This window comes from Triticum dicoccoides, chromosome 2A (assembly GCF_002162155.2).
Source record: "Triticum dicoccoides isolate Atlit2015 ecotype Zavitan chromosome 2A, WEW_v2.0, whole genome shotgun sequence".
Classification (NCBI taxonomy): domain Eukaryota; kingdom Viridiplantae; phylum Streptophyta; class Magnoliopsida; order Poales; family Poaceae; genus Triticum; species Triticum dicoccoides.
In genome coordinates this window covers 535041428-535061371 of record NC_041382.1, presented here as the reverse complement: position 1 = coordinate 535061371, position 19944 = coordinate 535041428, and the positions used below count along the sequence as shown (strand labels likewise).

At 46.0% G+C, this 19944-nt stretch overlaps 1 long non-coding RNA gene and 1 pseudogene across 1 annotated transcript; one reads left to right on the top strand and one right to left on the bottom strand.

Moving 5' to 3' along the window:
- Positions 1 to 1072: 1072 nt before the first annotated feature.
- On the bottom strand, positions 1073 to 1954 carry LOC119359534 (annotated as a pseudogene).
- Positions 1955 to 2142: 188 nt separating this feature from the next.
- LOC119355226 lies at positions 2143 to 7267 on the top strand. The gene is made up of 3 exons (XR_005171515.1): positions 2143 to 2464; positions 3557 to 3641; positions 7045 to 7267. It is a non-coding gene; the product is annotated as an uncharacterized LOC119355226 (long non-coding RNA).
- Positions 7268 to 19944: the final 12677 nt, after the last annotated feature.

Below are 19944 nucleotides of genomic sequence, written 5' to 3'. Positions count from 1 at the left end.
CCCCTGCCGTTTTTCATCGGTGGACACAAATTATGAGGATAATTTCTTCTATTGATATTACATACCTTCTGTAGTTCTAATATTGACGGTGGTGTCAGTAGAGGATTCTTTGGCGGTTCATTATTCTGAAGGTATGTTGTGTTATTCCATCTAGGAACAACACGGTACCATAGTGAGTACAGAACTTACCTATTGATTTCTTTAATACCGACACCTCCATCAGCAAGTTGTTCTCTTTGGTATTTTTCATTTCACTTAACGATGCAAAACATTAAGACGTGGGACATGAGCGTCTCATCCCTGTCTAGACCAACAACTAATAAACGGACTGCGCTCGTCTAATAGGGACCATACGTGGGCCATGCTATTGTCCCAAAACGAAGAGCATACTGTGTAATACAAAGGAGAATACAACCTAACGCATGAATCTATAGGAAGATGAATTGCGCATATTTCAGTAGCATATAGGCCCGGAGCTAAAACGAATATGCACATCTTAAAACACAAAAATATTAAAAGCGAAGCTCGTCTAAAGAGATTGCATTATACAAGATCAGTGTGTAGTTCAAAAAAGGCACACTAAAGCTAGGATGTACACGCATGGTGATACTAACACCGAATATAATGGAATTGACATCATTAATTATAAAATATATAAACATTTTAGAGTAAACTATAAGAAAAATTGAAGTCACGCCTATAAGTTACATCCCGTGGTGCATAACCACCGATCAATCTAGAATTTTGATTTGTCACCTCATGTCTACAACCTGTGAGACATCTAATCTACACAAACTATGGATTGCTAATTCTCACTTGACTAAGTATTTTCATATTCGATTGTGACTCCAAAAATTCTCAGCCCATAGCCACCTTTGAATTGTACACGGGTACGAGGATGATCATCGGCCGGTGGATTATGACCTGCGGCATTACTGGCACTACGAATACTGGAGCCGCCTGATACACCGGATTACGCTGCTCTGCTGGTCGGAACGCCGCCGTGTGGGGTGGTGTATGTTGGGTAGCTCTGGCTGCTGATGTCGACGTGGTGGTGATCAAAGAAGTCGTGTCATCTGTCGAGTCTGCCGTCAACAAAGGCGACGACGCTATCCGCCATGCGAGAGCGGGGGCGAGCGGCGGCTTGGAGGGTGTCGTGCCAGCCGTCGACGTCTTGCACAACGGATTCGGCGACGTCGTGATCCGCGGCACGAGAGAGGGAGCGGGAGCGGCCAGGCCCTGGGAGGGCCGCCCGTCGACGTCGGCCGGCTTCGCCGGCAACAGAGCTGGCGACGTCGCGCTACGCCGCATGGGAGCTGGTTTCCCGAGGGCCTGGGAGGTCAGCGACGGGGCGGCGGCGGCGTCACGGAACAGGTAGACTCGGAACCGGCGCGTGTTCTTGTCGTTGAACAGCCGGGCCTGAAGGTCCCGGTAGAGCAAGATGTCCAGCATGTCGCGCAGGTCCTCGTCCGTGTCCACGTCGCAGAGCGAGTCCAGCCCTGTGTTTTGATTTTCGGTTTGAGCTTTTTTTCGCCCTAGGCCGAGATGGCCGAATTTCGGCCATTTTCAAAATTTTCGGCTGAAATTTGACCAAATTTTAACTGCAATTTGATTTAAATTTGATCAAAATTTGTCAAATTTGAGCAATTTCGGCCTAAATATACTTTTCGCCTCAGACCGAGATGGCCGAAATTCGGCCGAAATCCACATTTTGCGGCCGAAAATCAAAACACAGGTCCAGCCCCTCGCCGGAGTAGCAGTACTTGACGGAGAAGTTGGAGAAGCCCGCGCGCGCCGCCAGCTGGTCGCGGAAGCCCCTCGTCGAGACGGACGAAAGGACGTTGAGGAGCAGGTGCTCGCCGCCGACGTACCTCGGCGGGCGACTCTCGGCGCGCTCGATCCTCCCGCCGTAGCTAACTATCAGCTTCACGCGGCGCTGCTGGTCGGCTACCATGCTCGGTGCGCGGCGGTGCTGGTCAGTTGCCATGCTCGGTGCGCGGTGTCGCCAATCTTCTCGCGAACGGGATTCCGATGATCCAATGGTTGGAGGTAGACTGGAGGGGGGCGTAGTATGGTGCACGGGGAATGCCGCGCTACTTATATAGGTTGAGCTTTGGCCCCTTCGAGCGAGAGCCGGACCCGGACTCGCGACCGAACGAGATACTATGTCAGAACCCATACGCTGGGCGACGCGCGCGCGCGATCCAGCGCTCGCGAGCGGCCGCACCCGAGTCGTCCGTTCGCAACACGTATTAGTGGGACCCTTTCTTCGGCGAGCGTGGCCGGCGTAGTCCGGCGACGACGGGCCAAGGGGACGGGGTGCGAGCCGGCGGTAGACGGGCACCACATCGACAGGCGAAGGGCGCGCGCACGTGAGGACAGATGGGGACAGGAGAAGCTGGTCAACGGCCTGAGGATGGCGAACGTCAGCGAGGCGGACTGCTACGTCTCCGGGGGGAAGGAGGTGAGTCTATGATGCAGCCCATCCCTCCTATTTTTTCCTCCACAGCGAAACGTGCGTAGATTTGGTCGCCGACGTGTCGTCGGCACCCACGGCGATGATAGGGATAGGGATAAGGGGCTGGGGGTTGCCGGAATCGAATGGAATTTGTCAGCCAAATTCAAATTCCGGCAGCCAATCGACAGATAGAGGGCCATCGAGATGAATCGAGAGAGAAATTGATGCCCAATTGTATGAGCGAACAAAAATCCACATCCCACCTGCATTTCCACGGCGATAATGGGCTGCTCAGTGTGGGGGGCGTTTTTGCCTCTGTCCTAATCCTTGGATTAGAGGTGCATCAGCCCATAGTCATGGCTAGGAGGGAGGAAGTGCATATCCGTGGTGGGCAATAATTTCCGTCAGATCTCAGGGATGTAGGCAATAATACCGTTTTTAGGCAAACCAACAGTGGATAGCAGATATAAGGTCCATTTTCAGGGTGGATTTTAAGGCTTTTAGGGAAGTGTTTTTATGCAGGCAAAACAGATGAGTTTACAAGCAGCAATAGTGCATATTTAGGCAAATAGCAGATATGAAATCAGACTGTGTAAGTAGAGGCATGAATTACGGCCTCCATGCTTGCCTATATCCCTGGGAGAAAAACACAAAGAGCACCCATCTCGTAGAAAAATAAGGTCATGTTCCCCACTCACTAGGCAAACAGGATATGTTTTTAGGCAATACAGTAGGAAATAATATGCGTTATCTGCTAGGCAAATAGTAATATGAATCTTTCTAGGCAATAGAATGTGCTTTTTGAGGCAATACAAGCTACAGAGGGTAGAGGAACAGTAGGCAAAAATTACTTAGTATACTGCATGACATAAAGTAGGAAAAAACACTTAACTTGTAGAGGAACTGTAGGCAAAAATTACTTAGTATAGTGCATTGCTTGGGTTTTTCCTTTCTAACATTTTTTGAATGTGAAGTTGATTTGCAACATAAAGCCACCACACACTACCTGTGATAAGATATGTTGCCTACATCAGCATCATGTTTTGTCCCACTAACATATAAGCTATGCCACTTCTTTTTTCTCTTATGTGTGAATAGACATACTTTCAGAACGGCAACTTTGTCGGAAGTGATATAGACAAACTTCAACCGGGCGACAAAGAAGCTCAGCCAATGTGAATAAGTAAGTAAAAATACACAAAACAAAGATCTATCAAATGAAGCTCCGATTTTTCTTTTTACCTTTTTCTCCCTTTTTTCCATCATATATAACTGTGTGCGTGTCTCTACTGCTGCACGGCCCAGTTTTCTACTTTGATTTTTGCCTAATTATGTTCTCCGTACTTGCCTACATTTTATACCAACCGAAGAGAAACACACAGAGCACCTGCCATCTTCTAGGCATTAGAATATGTTTTTCCATGCAATATGGTGTTTTTTTCCGGGCAATATAATGTGTTTTTCTAGCTTTTTGATCTGTTACTGTAAGCAGGAGTTACAAATTGATCTCTCTAGAATATGTGGTAGCACAAGTCTGTATTATTCTGCAAATTCCCTCCTGGTATTCTTAGTGCTGTTAAAAAGTTAAGTTCAGTCAAAAGTTTGCTCTATTATCTCTGCTGGGATCTATTCCTACCTTTTTGCCTGAGATATATGTTGTCGTACAGATCTAGCGAAGGTTTCTTAGATGAAATCATGCAATAGTATGGCTGCTCTGGATTTTCTATCTTTTTTTGAATTCAATAGATGTGCAGATTTAGCAAAGTGTAGTACTTGAGCATAGCCACTTCTCTCTGAGAGAATAGTGAGCATGTGTAAGTGTAGGGCTGGCCTTTTCATAGGGAGCAGCCTCAGTTTATCTTCAAGGAATTATTGTAGTTCCAGACATTATTGTGGGCATCTTTTCAACTGTAAGTTTTCAGATATTTTGTTTGTAGGCAGTTCTGGATGATACATAGGCCTCTTAATTGTAGTTTCAAATATTATTGTAGGCATCTTTTGAATATGCGAGCATCTTTTCAACTCTAGTATTTCAGACATTTTTGTTTGTACGCACGGAGTCGCCTACCAACCCACGTATAGTCACCGCACCAAACGATGAATCTTAGAGCATCTCAATACACTAAGTCGCCCAAAGCCTCAATCAACAAAAAAGGCTGCCAAAGCCCCTACACACAGCCGTCTCGCGCGACAACAAAGTCGGCTAAGCGGAGGGAACTAACTCGCCCCCCTACCACAGCAGTCCTACTGTGCCCCCGCCGCGAGTCTACTCTACCATGGCTCACACGCTAAAGCCGTTCAAACAACCCTACACACACAAAGTTGCTACACTAAAACGGCCGAAGTCGCCCTAAACCCGAAATCACTAGAAAAGAGCTGCCTAAGACCCTACACATAGTCGCCTTGGCGCGACTGCAAAGTCGCTTAATCGGGGGTACTAACTCGACCAAGCCCACATTCTAAAGTCGCTTACAACACCCCTAAAATTGCGACACAGAGTCGCCTAACAACCAACACATAGTCGCCGCAATCCTAGAGTATCCCAATACATTAAGTTGCCCAAAGCCCCAAATCATTCAAAAAGAGCTGCCTACGCCCCTAGACGTAGTCGCCTTGGCCCGACTACAAAGTCGCCTAACCGGGGGAACTAACTCGACCAAGCCCACATGCTAAAGTCACTTACAACACCCCTAAAATCGCGACACAATCGCCTACCAACCAACACATAGTCGCCACAATGCTAGAGTATCCCAATACACTAAGTCGCCCAAAGCCCCAAATCACTCAAAAGGAGATACCTAAGCCCCTACACATAGTCGCCTTGGCCTGACTACAAAGTCGCCTAACCGGGGAAACTAACTCGACCAAGCCACATGCTAAAGTCGCTTACAACACCCCTAAATTTGCGACACAGAGTCGCCTACCAACCAACACATAGTCGCCGCAATCCTAGAGTATCTCAATACATTAAGTCGCCCAAAGCCCCAAATCACTCAAAAAGAGATACCTAAGCCCCTACACGTAGTCGCCTTGGCCCGACTACAAAGTCGTCTAACCGGGGGAACTAACTCGACCAAGCCCACATGCTAAAGTCGCTTACAACATCCCTAAATTCGCGACACAGAGTCGCGTACCAACCAACACATAGTTGCCGCAATCCTAGAGTATCTGAAAACACTAACTCACCCAAGCCCAAGTCACACAAAAGAGTCGCCTAAGCCCTTACACATAGTCGCCTTTGCCCGACTACAAAATCGCCTAACCGGTGGACTAACTCGGCCAAGTCCACATGCTAAAGTTGCTTACAACACCCCTAAATTTGCGACACAGAGTCGCCTACCAACCAACTAGTCACCGCAATCCTTGAGTATCCCAATACACTAAGTCGCCCAAAGCCCCACATCACTCAAAAAGAGATACCTAAGCCCCTACATGTAGTCGTCTTGGCCCGACTACAAAGTCGCCTAACCGGAGCAACTAACTCGACCAAGCGCACATGCTAAAGTCACTTACAACACCCCTAAATTCGCGGCACAGAGTGGCCTACCAACCAACACATAGTCGCGGCAATCCTAGAGTATCACAAAACACTAACTCGCCCAGGCCCAAGTCACACAAAAGAGCCGCCTAAGCCATTACACGTAGTCGCCTTGGCCCGACTACAAAGCCGCCTAACCGGGGGAACTTACTCGACCAAGCCCGCATACTAAAGTCGCTTACAACACCGCTAAATTCGCGACACAGGGTCGCCTACCAACCAACACATAGTCGCCGCAATCCTAGAGTATCCCAATACATTAAGTTGCCCAAAGCCCCAAATCACTCAAAAAGATATACCTAAGCCCCTACACGTAGTCGCCTTGGCCCGACTACAAAGTCGCCTAATCGGGGGAACTAACTCGATCAAGCCCACATCCTAAAGTCGCTTACAACACCCCAAAATTCATGACACAGAGTCGACTACTAACTAACACATAGTCGCTGGAGTCCTAAAGTATCACAAAACACTAACTCGCCCAAGCCCAAGTCACACACAAACAGCCGCCTAAGCCCTTACACGTAGTCGCCTTGGTCCGACTACAAAGTCGCCTAACCGGGTGAAACTAACTCCCACCCCCTACCAACATCTGCCCTACCGCTGGCCCCGCCGAGAGCCAACTCAATCAAGCATCACTTGCTAAAGTCGCTCACAACACCACTAAAATCACAGCACGAAGTCTCCTACCAACACTCACATATTCCCAGAGTAAGGTTCACTTTTCTTATGTTGTTTTCAACTTTGCCATGTAGGCAATTTACATGTTGTTTTCAATTATGATAATGTTAATCCCTTTTGCCCACTAATAGCAAAGAAACTTCAGTGTGTAGACTTTATTCTCTAGTTTCGGACTACTTTTTTCAAAGCATGCAGGCAAAGTTTTTTTATGTCTTGTTTGAACAGAGGATTTTTTCTTTGAACAACTCAACTCAATTGAACTTGCAATTTTTTCCCTTGAAGCAACTATGTTGCTGCAACTATGCTCAGTTGGTTTCCTGCAAGGGTTTTCTCTAAGCAACTTTTCTATATGTTTTTTCTTCCTTTGCAGAGGCCAAGTGCAAGACGGTAAAATAACACCAAACAAGAGCTCAGGATCTCTCTAACATCTAGGTTAAACAAGCAGGGGGTGCAGCAATAATAGGCTCACCATTGTAAAAGATCCAAAATCAAGCTGCAAAAACGTGGGTGTATAGCAGAGTTTTTGCAAACTACAAAGGAATCATGCTTCTTATTTTCTTTTTGCAAAAGAGAGATGGACCTTTACCTGGTAATTTGGTGGAATTTTTTGCCTGATTGCTGACAAATAGTTGTAGACGATTTCCACCGGAGTTTTTGCCTGATCTACAAGAGACAGTTGTCACAAATTGTGATATTGTCTTTTCTTCTAGATTTTATTGCCGGGTTTTCCTGGTGTTATTGATTAACAGGAGCTCCCTCCCCGTCTAGGCCATGGCGTGTAGCAGCGGCCGGAGAAAAGAGAGAGTTTGCATGAGATTTTTGCAGGGGAGTTGGTTTTTTTGGTGAGGGACCGCGCCCGCGCGATGTGAGGAGGGTCACTGGATTTCTTTTGGCAGGACATGTCAGCACATAGGTGGGGTGAAACTTAAACTTAAACTTAAACAGAGGTGGTGCTGACTTGATATGCCAGCTTGGTTCTTCATATGCAATCTCATACGCAGCAGATGCAACTTGTTTGGTTGCCCTTTTTGTGCTTAGGGTGTGAGCAGATGCAAACTTCAGTTGTTTGGTTGCAAACAGTGTTTGTGTTTTGCTCACCCCATTCAAATGTGGTGGCCTTACCACCACATGATCAGCACAACAGCAAGCACATATGAGATCAAACAAAGCATGCAACCAAATGGGATCAAACAAAGTAAGCAAGGAAATGACAGCAAACTACTTAGATTAACAACAGAGGCATCCTCCTTCCCTACTTCAGGCCAGTGCTGCTCCTGGCCAAAACATTAACAAGTTCCCAGCACAAGTACCATAAGTTCTAGCGATAGACCATAACAAGTTCAACACTAACAACTTAGTTAACTACATTGCATGCTAACTACATAGCATACTCAATGTCGCCAACGCAGTTGTGCCTGCTGCAACAAAACCTTATAAATCACTCTTCTTTCTCGATCCTCTAAGTCTCACCATCCCAAACAAGGCTAGCACCATTAATAGTCCATCATACACCCCATGAAAGAACACAAATACAATCCACACATGAGCAAGGATACAAACAAACATAAAATTATGATCGCTGCAAAAAAACAGGTCAGAAAATAACTTGAATGAAACAATTCTAAGGACTTGAACGACATTAACATCTACTTCTTTACATGAATATTACTTGAATGGATTGCCAAAGAAATATTCTTGGAGAAAATGGTCTATTAGGAACTCCTACAGGCTCCATGAAGAATCTTGCACACAACTTATCCAAAAAGACATATAACAAGCAGAAGATCTTATGATTCTTTAGTTGCAGAGGTGCGTGCATGACCAGCCAAGCATGTATCAAGTCTCTAGGCCATAGAATGTGATAATTTTTGTGCTCAATGGTGAAGAAACTTGTAGCAAAGTGTTTCCTATGAAATGACCTCTAGGATCCAATGTTGGCAGGTGCGAACGACTAAGTTGTGTTATTTCAATATCAAAATAACATTATAATATTTTTCATCCATGACAATCATCAAAAGCATACCGATTTTTAAATATTAGTTAATTTGAAGCATATGTCTTGTTCTGTACTTCTCCTTATGGCTCCTTTCTCTTTTTCCCTTTGTCGAGTCCCTTCTTCAAAATCACATTGAGTAGCACGAGAAATAATTAGTATTCCCATGGTCACATATTAAGTGTCTCTCATGTTAGGGCGTATTTCTCCCTCAGTTGTTTTGGTGATTGATGACAATGCTTTTGCAGACTAATCGTGTGCATTGAGCATTTCAGATAATCTATCATATGGCATAAAGACGATTTGAACCCCGCTAGATATTTATGAAGACGGTGTTTCTCTTGCGTTTATTTTTCGGTGGACTTGAGTCGTAGGATCACTGTACTATTAAGAGGGGGTCCGCTTCGAAAAGGTTTGGGTGGAATTAGCACGTACAGTATGACCTTGCATCCTCTTTCTTTCCCGTCCCATGAGCTTGTCCCTCCTTTGTGCTTGGACCTTGTCCTAACAGCCTAAGCAGTAGTACCACTCTGCCTCATGGTTGTACCGCTCCAGCTGTACTGCTGCTATGCAGTGCGCCTCCTACTTCCGCCTGTTTTGAGGATTATGTAAATGGGTGGTAGTAGGGCGGCAGTTCTGCGCGTAGTACCACTCCTACGGTACTACGGGCCTATTTGCCTCTCTACTACCGCGGGCTTACTGGGCACTCTTAGGCTAAGCAGGAGTACCGCTGCTCGTTGCGGTAGTACCAGCGATAGTACCGCTCCAGCAGAACTACCGCTGGCTTGTGCCGCGGGGAGTACCGCTTAATTTCTGTGTTCTAGACTGGTCTGTTCCACGGGCGGAAGTAGAGCGGTAGTTGCTAGCGGTAGTGCCGCCCCGAGCGGCACTACCTTCCTGCCCCCCTCTACTACTGTGGTCTCTGGCTGCTGTTCAACACCCAGAAGAAGCACCGCTTGTGGGAGCGGTAGTATCACCGACGGAACTACCGCCTCCCAGACCTGCCCAGTTGTTCACAGCTGCTAGATCTTTCGTGCCAGCAGAAGTGCCGCTCCCCTGAGCGGTACTACTGCTTGTGCATGGGCTGTGGGTGCATAACGGTTGGATTTATTCCCCCATTATATAAGGGAGTCATCTTCCCCAAGTTGACTTACCTCTTCCTTCCCCAAGCTCCATTGTTGCTCACAAGCTCATTCTTGCCCGATCTCTCTCCCTAGCCAATCAAACTTGTTGATTCTTTAGGGATTGCTTGAGAAGGCCTAGATCTACATTTCCACCAAGAGGATTTGATTCTTCCCACTAATCCCTTGCGGATCTTGTTACTCTTGGGTGTTTGTGCACCCTACACAGTTGAGGTTACCTCGGAGCCACATTCCATTGTGGTGAAGCTTCATGGTGTTGTTGGGAGCCTCCAATTCAGTTGTGGAGAGAGCCCCAACCTTTTTTTAAAGGTCCGGTTGCCGCCTTCAAGGGCACCACTAGTGGAATCACGACATCTCACATTGTGTGAGGGTGTGAGGAGAATACAGTGGCCCTAGTGGCTTCTTGGGGAGCATTGTGCCTCCACACCGCTCCAACGGAGACATACTTCCTCTTAAATGGAAGGAACTTCGGTAACACATCCTCGTCTCCCCCAACTGCACCTGTGGTTATCTCTTACCTTTACTCTATGCTTGCTTTACTTGTGTTGCTTATCTTGCTTACTTGTGGTTTTGTCATTGCTAGCATCATATAGGTTGTTCACTCAGTTGCATATCTAGACAACCTATTTGTTGCTAACCCTAATTTGTTAAGAAAAGCTAAAAATTGGTAGTTGCCTATTCACCCCCTCTAGTCAACCATATTGATCCTTTCAATTGGTATCAGGGCCTCATCTCTTTGTTAAGGGTTTCACCACCCGAAGAGTATGGTTGACGAAGAGGAGGAAGTGCCCAAGGCCGTGGATTTGAACTCGATCACTTGAGATGACTTAAATGAAGTAATGGCTTCACTTAAGACGTCTATGATAGTCGTGGTTAAGTCCATGCTAAAAGGATTACTTGAGGGGTTGAAATCTACTCCCGATCCATTATTTGTGGTTAATCCCACCGCATCTGAGTTGGAGGCAAATTCCGGCAAGGAAGCGGCTAAAGGTACTCAAACCTCCTCCCCTCAAAACAAGAATGGGACGAGAACCTTTGCCTCGGTTCCCCCTCCCCCGGTCTATGGAGGACCGGTCCCTACACCGCATATTAACAACCTTGGTCCTCCTGATTAAGCTTGTAAATGGTGATTTCACTAATTGGTTTTTTTTTGCATCAAGTCTCATTTGAATCATAGCTCAACAAATCTTTGAAGAATCATCGAGCAAGGTTTCTATGTACATGATCCAAATAATCTCACTCCAAGAGAAGAGGCACACAATCAATACAATCACTCCACATTGTTCATCCTTCAATCCACGGTGCCTCCCAAAGACTTATCTCACTTGCGTCCTTTCTCCCGTGCAAAGGATTATTGGGAACAAATCATATCTTTGTACAAGGGGAGCTCAAGCATTCAACGGTCCAACTTTGAGGGGGTTCTTGATGAGGCCGATGAATTCATGATGAATGAAGATGAGGACCCTCGTGATATCCAAGGGAGATTGACAACTCTTGCAGTCGCTCTCCAAGATCATGGGAGCAAGGCCAAGCAACCCCTGCCAATCAAGCAATTCTTCATAAAGGCAGGAGAGGGGGCTCATGAGAAGAAGAAGAACATGGGAATGTGTGGTATTGCCAAGAGGGGCAAGATCACCCCTTCTAACAAAGCTAGTGACTTTAATCCTTCCTATGTTTTGTGCTAGTGATAGGCATGTTTATGTCAAATTTGTTGGTTCTTCTTATGAGTACATTGAATGGTCTATTTGGGTTCCTAAGACCCTTGTTGCTAACCTCAAAATACCCATTCAAAAATGGTACCTAAAACCAAGCATTGATTTCATATAGGAGTTTGCTTCCGGTGGGGTGTCATGGTTGCTCGATAGTGGAGCAACAAATAACATGACCGGGAGCAAGGACTTGGTGGTGGACATACATGTTGGAAATATGCCCTAGAGGCAATAATAAAAGGATTATTATTATATTTCCTTGTTCATGATAATTTTCTTTTATTCATGCTATAATTGTGTTATCCGGAAATCGTAATACATGTGTGAATACATAGACACCAACATGTCCCTAGTAAGCCTCTAGTTGACTCGTTGATCAACAGATAGTCATGGTTTCCTGACTATGGACATTGGATGTCATTGATAACGAGATCACATCATTAGGAGAATGATGTGATGGACAAGACCCAATCCTAAACATAGAACAAGATCGTATAGTTCGTTTGCTGGAGTGTTTCCAATGTCAAGTATCTTTTCCTTAGACCATGAGATCGTGTAACTCCCGGATACCGTAGGAGTGCTTTGGGTGTACCAAACGTCACAACGTAACTGGGTGCCTATAAAGGTATACTATGGGTATCTCCGAAAGTGTCTGTTGGGTTGACACGGATCAAGACTGGGATTTGTCACTCCGTATGACGGAGAGGTATCTCTGGGCCCACTCGGTAATGCATCATCATAATGAGCTCAAAGTGACCAAGTGTCTGGTCACGAGATCATGCATTACGGTACGAGTAAAGTGACTTGCCGGTAACGAGATTGAACGAGGTATTGGGATACCGACGATCGAATCTCGGGCAAGTAACGTACCGATTGACAAAGGGAATTGTATACGGGGTTGCTTGAATCCTCGACATTGTGGTTCATCCGATGAGATCATCGAGGAGCATGTGGGAGCCAACATGGGTATCCAGATCCCGCTGTTGGTTATTGACCGGAGAGCCATCTCGGTCATGTCTACATGTCTCCCGAACCCGTAGGGTCTACACACTTAAGGTTCGGTGACGCTAGGGTTGTAGAGATATGAATATGCAGTAACCGGAGAGTTGTTCGGAGTCCCGGATGAGATCCTGGATGTCACGAGGAGTTCCGTAATGGTCCGGAGGTGAAGAATTATATATAGGAAGTGCAGTTTCGGCCATCGGGAGAGTTTCAGGGGTCACCGGTGTTGTACCGGGACCACCGGAAGGGTCCCGGGGGTCCATCAGGTGGGGCCACCCATCCCTGAGGGCCCCATGGGCTAAGTGGGGAGGGGAACCAGCCCATAGTGGGCTGGTGCGCCCCCCTTGGCCCACCCCCTGCGCCTAGGGTTGGAAACCCTAGGGTGGGGGGCGCCCCACTTGCCTTGGGGGGGGGGGTACTCCAACCCCCCTGGCCACCGCCCCCCTTGGGAGATCTGATCTCCAAGGGCCGGCGCCCCCCCAAGGGGGCCTATATAAATGGGGGGAGGGGCAGCCGCACCCTTGAGTCTTGGCGCCTCCCTCTCCTCTGCTACACCTCTCCCTCTCGTAGTAGAACGACGAAGCCCTGCTGCGGTGACTCCTGCATCCACCACCACGCCGTCGTGCTACTGGATCTTCATCAACCTCTCCTTCCCCCTTGCTGGATCAAGAAGGAGGATACGTCACGCTGACCATACGTGTGTTGAACGCGCAGGTGCCGTCCATTCGGCGCTAGGATCTCCGGTGATTTGGATCACGTCGAGTACGACTTCCTCATCCCCGTTCTTTGAACGCTTCCGCGCGTGATCTACAAAGGTATGTAGATGCAATCTGATCACTCGTTGCTAGATGAACTCACAGATGGATCTTGGTGAAACCGTAGGAAATTTTTTGTTTTCTGCAACATTCCCCAACAGTGGCATCATGAGCTAGGTCTATGCATAGTTCTCTTTGCACGAGTAGAACACAATTTGTTGTGGGCGTAGATGTTGTCAACTTTCTTGCCGCTACTAGTCTTATTTTGCTTCAGCGGTATTGTGGGATGAAGCGGCCCGGACCGACCTTACACGTACACTTACGTGAGACTAGTTCCACCGACTGACATGCACTAGTTGCATAAGGTGGCTAGCGGGTGTCTGTCTCTCCCACTTTAATTGGAGCGGATTCGATGAAAAGGGTCCTTATGAAGGGTAAATAGAAGTTGACAAACCACGTTGTGGCTTCACGTAGGTAAGAAAACGTTCTTGCTAGAACCCTTTTGCAGCCACGTAAAACTTGCAACAACAATTAGAGGATGTCTAACTTGTTTTTGCAGCAAGTGTTTTGTGATGTGATATGGCCAAAGTTGTGATGAATGATGAATGATATATATATATATATATATATATATATGTGATGTATGAGATGTTCATGATATTGTAATAGGAATCACGACTTGCATGTCGTTGATTATGACAACCGGCAGGAGCCATAGGAGTTGTCTTTATTTTTTGTATGACCTACGTGTCATTGAGAAACGTCATGTAAATTACTTTACTTTATTGCTAAACGTGTTAGCCATAGTAGTAGAAGTAATAGTTGGCGAGCAACTTCATGGAGACACGATGATGGAGATCATGATGATGGAGATCATGGTGTCATGCCGGTGACAAGATGATCATGGAGCCCCAAGATGGAGATCAAAGGAGCTATGTGATATTGGCCATATCATGTCACTATTATTATTTGATTGCATGTGATGTTTATCATGTTTTTGCATCTTGTTTACTTAGAATGACGGTAGTAAATAAGATGATCCCTCATAATAATTTCAAGAAAGTGTTCCCCCTAACTGTGCACCGTTGCGACAGTTCGTTGTTTCAAAGCACCACGTGATGATCGGGTGTGATAGATTCCAACGTTCACATACAACGGGTGTAAGACAGATTTACACATGCAAACACTTAGGTTGACTTGATAGCCTAGCATGTACAGACATGGCCTCGGAACACAGAAGACCGAAAGGTCGAGCATGAGTCGTATAGAAGATACGATCAACATGAAGATGTTCACCGATGTTGACTAGTCCGTCTCACGTGATGATCGGACACGACCTAGTTAACTCGGATCATGTTATACTTAGATGACTGGAGGGATGTCTATCTGAGTGGGAGTTCATTAAATAATTTGATTAGATGAACTTAATTATCATGAACTTAGTCTAAAATCTTTACAATATGTCTTGTAGATCAAATGGCCAACGTTGTCCTCAACTTCAACGCGTTCCTAGAGAAAACCAAGCTGAAAGACAATGGCAGCAACTATACGGACTGGGTCCGGAACCTGAGGATCATGCTCATAGCTGCCAAGAAAGATTATGCCCGAGAAGCTCTGCTAGGTGACGCACCCGTCCCATAGAACCAAGACGTTATGAACGCTTGGCAGACACGTGCTGATGATTACTCCCTCATTCAGTGCGGCATGCTTTACAGCTTAGAACCGGGGCTCCAAAAGCGTTTTGAGCGACATGGAACATATGAGATGTTCGAAGAGCTGAAAATGGTTTTCCAAGCTCATGCCCGGGTCGAGAGATATGAAGTCTCCGACAAGTTCTTCAGCTGTAAGATGGAGGAAAATAGTTCTGTCAGTGAGCACATACTCACAATGTCTGGGTTACATAACCGCTTGACTCAATTGGGAGTTAATCTCCTGGATGACGCGGTCATTGACAGAATCCTCCAGTCGCTTCCACCAAGCTACAAGAGCTTTGTGATGAACTTCAATATGCAGGGGATGGAAAAGACCATTCCTGAAGTATTTGCAATGCTGAAATCAGTAGAGGTAGAAGTCAAAAAGGAACATCAAGTGTTGATAGTGAATAAAACCACTAAGTTCAAGAAAGGCAAGGGTAAGAAGAACTTAAAGAAGGACGGCAAGGGAGTTTCCGCGCCTGGTAAGCAAGCTGCCGGGAAGAAGCCAAAGAATGGACCCAAGCCCGAGACTGAGTGTTTTTATTGCAAGGGAAGTGGTCACTGGAAGCGGAACTGCCCCAAATACTTAGCGGACAAGAAGGCCGGCAAAACGAAAGGTATATGTGATATACATGTAATTGATGTGTACCTTACCAGTACTCGTAGTAGCTCCTGGGTATTTGATACCGGTGCAGTTGCTCACATTTGTAACTCAAAGCAGGAGCTACAGAATAAGCGGAGACTGGCGAAGGACGAGGTGACGATGCGCGTCGGGAATGGTTCCAAGGTCGATGTGATCGCCGTCGGCACGCTACCTCTATATTTACCTACGGGATTAGTTTTAAACCTCAATAATTGTTATTTAGTACCAGCTTTGAGCATGAACATTGTATTAGGATCTCGTTTAATTCGAGATGGCTACTCATTTAAATCCGAGAATAATGGTTGTTCTATTTATATGAGAGATATGTTTTATGGTCATGCTCCTATGGTGAATGGTTTATTCTTAATGAATCTCGAGCATAATGCTACACATATTTATAGTGTGAATACCAAAAGATGTAAGGTTGATAATGATAGTCCCACATACTTGTGGCACTGCCGCCTTGGTCACATAGGTGTCAAACGCATGAAGAAGCTCCATGCAGATGGACTTTTAGAGTCTCTTGATTACGAATCATTTGACACGTGTGAACCATGCCTCATGGGAAAAATGACCAAGACTCCGTTCTCAGGAACAATGGAGCGAGCAACCAACTTATCAGAAATCATACATACTGATGTGTGCGGTCCAATGAGTGTTGAGGCTCGTGGTGGCTATCATTATGTTCTCACCCTCACTGATGACTTGAGTAGATATGGGTATGTCTACTTAATGAAACACAAGTCTGAAACCTTTGAAAAGTTCAAGGAATTTCAGGGTGAGGTTGAGAATCAACATGACAGAAAAATCAAGTTTTTGCGATCAGATCGTGGAGGAGAATACTTGAGTCACGAATTTGGCACACACTTAAGAAAATGTGGAATAGTTTCACAACTCACGCCACCTGGAACACCTCAGCGTAATGGTGTGTCTGAACGTTGTAATCGCACTCTATTGGATATGGTGCGATCTATGATGTCTCTTACCAATTTACCGCTGTCATTTTGGGGCTATGCTTTAGAGACTACCGCATTCACTTTAAATAGGGCTCCGTCGAAATCCGTTGACACGACACCGTATGAATTATGGTTTGGGAAGAAACCTAAGCTGTCGTTTCTAAAAGTTTGGGGATGCGATGCTTATGTCAAGAAACTTCAACCTGAAAAGCTCGAACCCAAGTCGGAAAAATGCATCTTCATAGGATACCCTAAAGAAACTATTGGTTATACCTTCTACCTCAGATCCGAAGGCAAGATCTTTGTTGCGAAGAATGGATCCTTTCTAGAGAAGGAGTTTCTCTCAAAAGAAGTAAGTGGGAGGAAAGTAGAGCTTGATGAAGTACTGCCTCTTGAAGCAAAGAGTAGCGCAGCTCAGGAAAATATTCCTGTGGTGCCTGCACCAATTAGAGAGGAAGTTAATGATGATGATCAAGATATTTCTGATCAAGCTCCTACTGAACTTCGAAGGTCCACAAGGACATGTTCCGCACCAGAGTGGTACGGCAACCCTGTCTTGGAAATCATGTTGTTAGACAACGGTGAACCTTCGAACTATGAAGAAGCGATGGCGGGCCCGGATTCCGACAAATGGCTGGAAGCCATGAAATCCGAGATAGGATCCATGTATGAAAACGAAGTATGGACTTTGACTGACTTGCCCGATGATCGGCGAGCCATAGAAAATAAATGGATCTTTAAGAAGAAGACAGACGCGGATGGTAATGTGACCATCTATAAAGCTAGGCTTGTCGCTAAGGGTTATAGACAAGTTCAAGGGGTTGACTACGATGAGACATTCTCTCCCGTAGCAAAGCTGAAGTCCGTCCGAATCATGTTAGCAATTGCCGCATACTATGATTATGAGATATGGCAAATGGACGTCAAAACGGCATTCCTTAACGGTTATCTTAAGGAAGAACTGGATATGATGCAGCCGAAAGGTTTTTTCGATCCTAAGAATGCTGACAAGGTGTGCAAGCTCCAACGCTCGATTTATGGACTGGTGCAAGCATCTCGGAGTTGGAACATTCGCTTTGATGAGATGATCAACGCGTTTGGGTTTATGTAGACTTATGGAGAAGCCTGCGTTTACAAGAAAGTGAGTGGGAGCTCTGTAGCATTTCTCATATTATATGTAGATGACATACTTTTGATGGAAAATGATATAGAGCTTTTGGACAGCATTAAGGCCTACTTGAATAAGAGTTTTTCAATGAAGGACCTTGGAGAAGCTGCTTATATATTAGGCATCAAGATCTATAGAGATAGATCAAGATGCCTCATAGGTCTTTCACAAAGCACATACCTTGATAAGATATTGAAGAAGTTCAATATGGATCAGTCTAAGAAGGGGTTCTTGCCTGTGTTGCAAGGTGTGAAATTGAGCTCAGCTCAATGTCTGACCACGGCAGAAGATATAGAAGAGATGAGTGTCATCCCCTATGCCTCAACCATAGGTTCTATTATGTATGCCATGCTGTGTACCAGACCTGATGTAAACCTTGACGTAATTTTGGTAGCTAGGTACCAAAGTAATCCCGGCAAGGAACGCTGGACAACGGTCAAGAATATCCTGAAGTACCTGAAAAGGACTAAGGAAATGTTTCTCGTTTATGGAGGTGACGAAGAGCTCGTCGTAAAGGGTTACGTCGACGCTAGCTTCGACACAGATCTGGATGACTCTAAGTCACAAACCGGATACGTGTATATTTTGAATGGTGGGGCAGTAAGCTGGTGCAGTTGCAAGCAAAGCGTTGTGGCGGGATCTACATGTGAAGCGGAGTACATGGCAGCCTCGGAGGCAGCACACGAAGCAGTCTGGGTGAAGGAGTTCATTACCGACCTAGGAGTCATACCCAATGCGTCGGGCCCGATGACTCTCTTCTGTGACAACACTGGAGCTATTGCCCTTGCCAAGGAGCCCAGGTTTCACAGGAAGACCAGGCATATCAAGCGTCGCTTCAACTCCATTCGTGAAAGTGTTCAAAATGGAGACATAGAGATTTGTAAAGTACATACGGACCTGAATGTAGCAGATCCGTTGACTAAACCTCTCCCTAGAGCAAAACATGATCAACACCAGAATTCCATGGGTGTTCGATTCATCACAATGTAACTAGATTACTGACTCTAGTGCAAGTGGGAGACTGTTGGAAATATGCCCTAGAGGCAATAATAAAAGGATTATTATTATATTTCCTGGTTCATGATAATTGTCTTTTATTCATGCTATAATTGTGTTATCCGGAAATCATAATACATGTGTGAATACATAGACACCAACATGTCCCTAGTAAGCCTCTAGTTGAGTAGCTCGTTGATCAACAGATAGTCATGGTTTCCTAACTATGGACATTGGATGTCATTGATAACGAGATCACATCATTAGGAGAATGATGTGATGGACAAGACCCAATCCTAAACATAGCACAAGATCGTATAGTTCGTTTGCTAGAGTTTTTCCAATGTCAAGTATCTTTTCCTTAGACAATGAGATCGTGTAACTCCCGGATACCGTAGGAGTGCTTTGGGTGTACCAAACGTCACAACGTAACTGGGTGACTATAAAGGTATACTACGGGTATCTCTGAAAGTGTCTGTTGGGTTGACACGGATCAAGACTGGGATTTGTCACTCCGTATGACGGAGAGGTATCTCTAGGCCCACTCGGTAATGCATCATCATAATGAGTTCATAGTGACCAAGTGTCTGGTCACGGGATCATGCATTACAGTACGAGTAAAGTGACTTGCCTGTAAAGAGATTGAACGAGGTATTGGGATACCGACGATCGAATCTCGGGCAAGTAACGTACCGATTGACAAAGGGAATTGTATACGGGGTTGCTTGAATCCTCAACATTGTGGTTCATCCGATGAGATCATCGAGGAGCATGTGGGAGCCAACATGGGTATCCAGATCCCGTTGTTGGTTATTGACCGGAGAGCCATCTCGGTCATGTCTACATGTCTCCTGAACCCGTAGGGTCTACACACTTAAGGTTCGGTGACGCTAGGGTTGTAGAGATATGAATATGCAGTAACCTGAAAGTTGTTCGGAGTCCCGGATGAGATCCTGGACGTCACGAGGAGTTCCGGAATGGTCCGAAGGTGAAGAATTGTATATAGGAAGTGCAGTTTCGGCCATCGGGAGAGTTTCTGGGGTCACCAGTGTTGTACCGGGACCACCAGAAGGGTCCCGGGGGTCCACCGGGTGGGGCCACCCATCCCGGAGGGCCCCATGGGCTAAGTGGGGAGGGGAACCAGCCCATAGTGGGCTGGTGTGCCCCCCTTGGCCCACCCCCTGCGCCTAGGGTTGGAAACCCTAGGGTGGG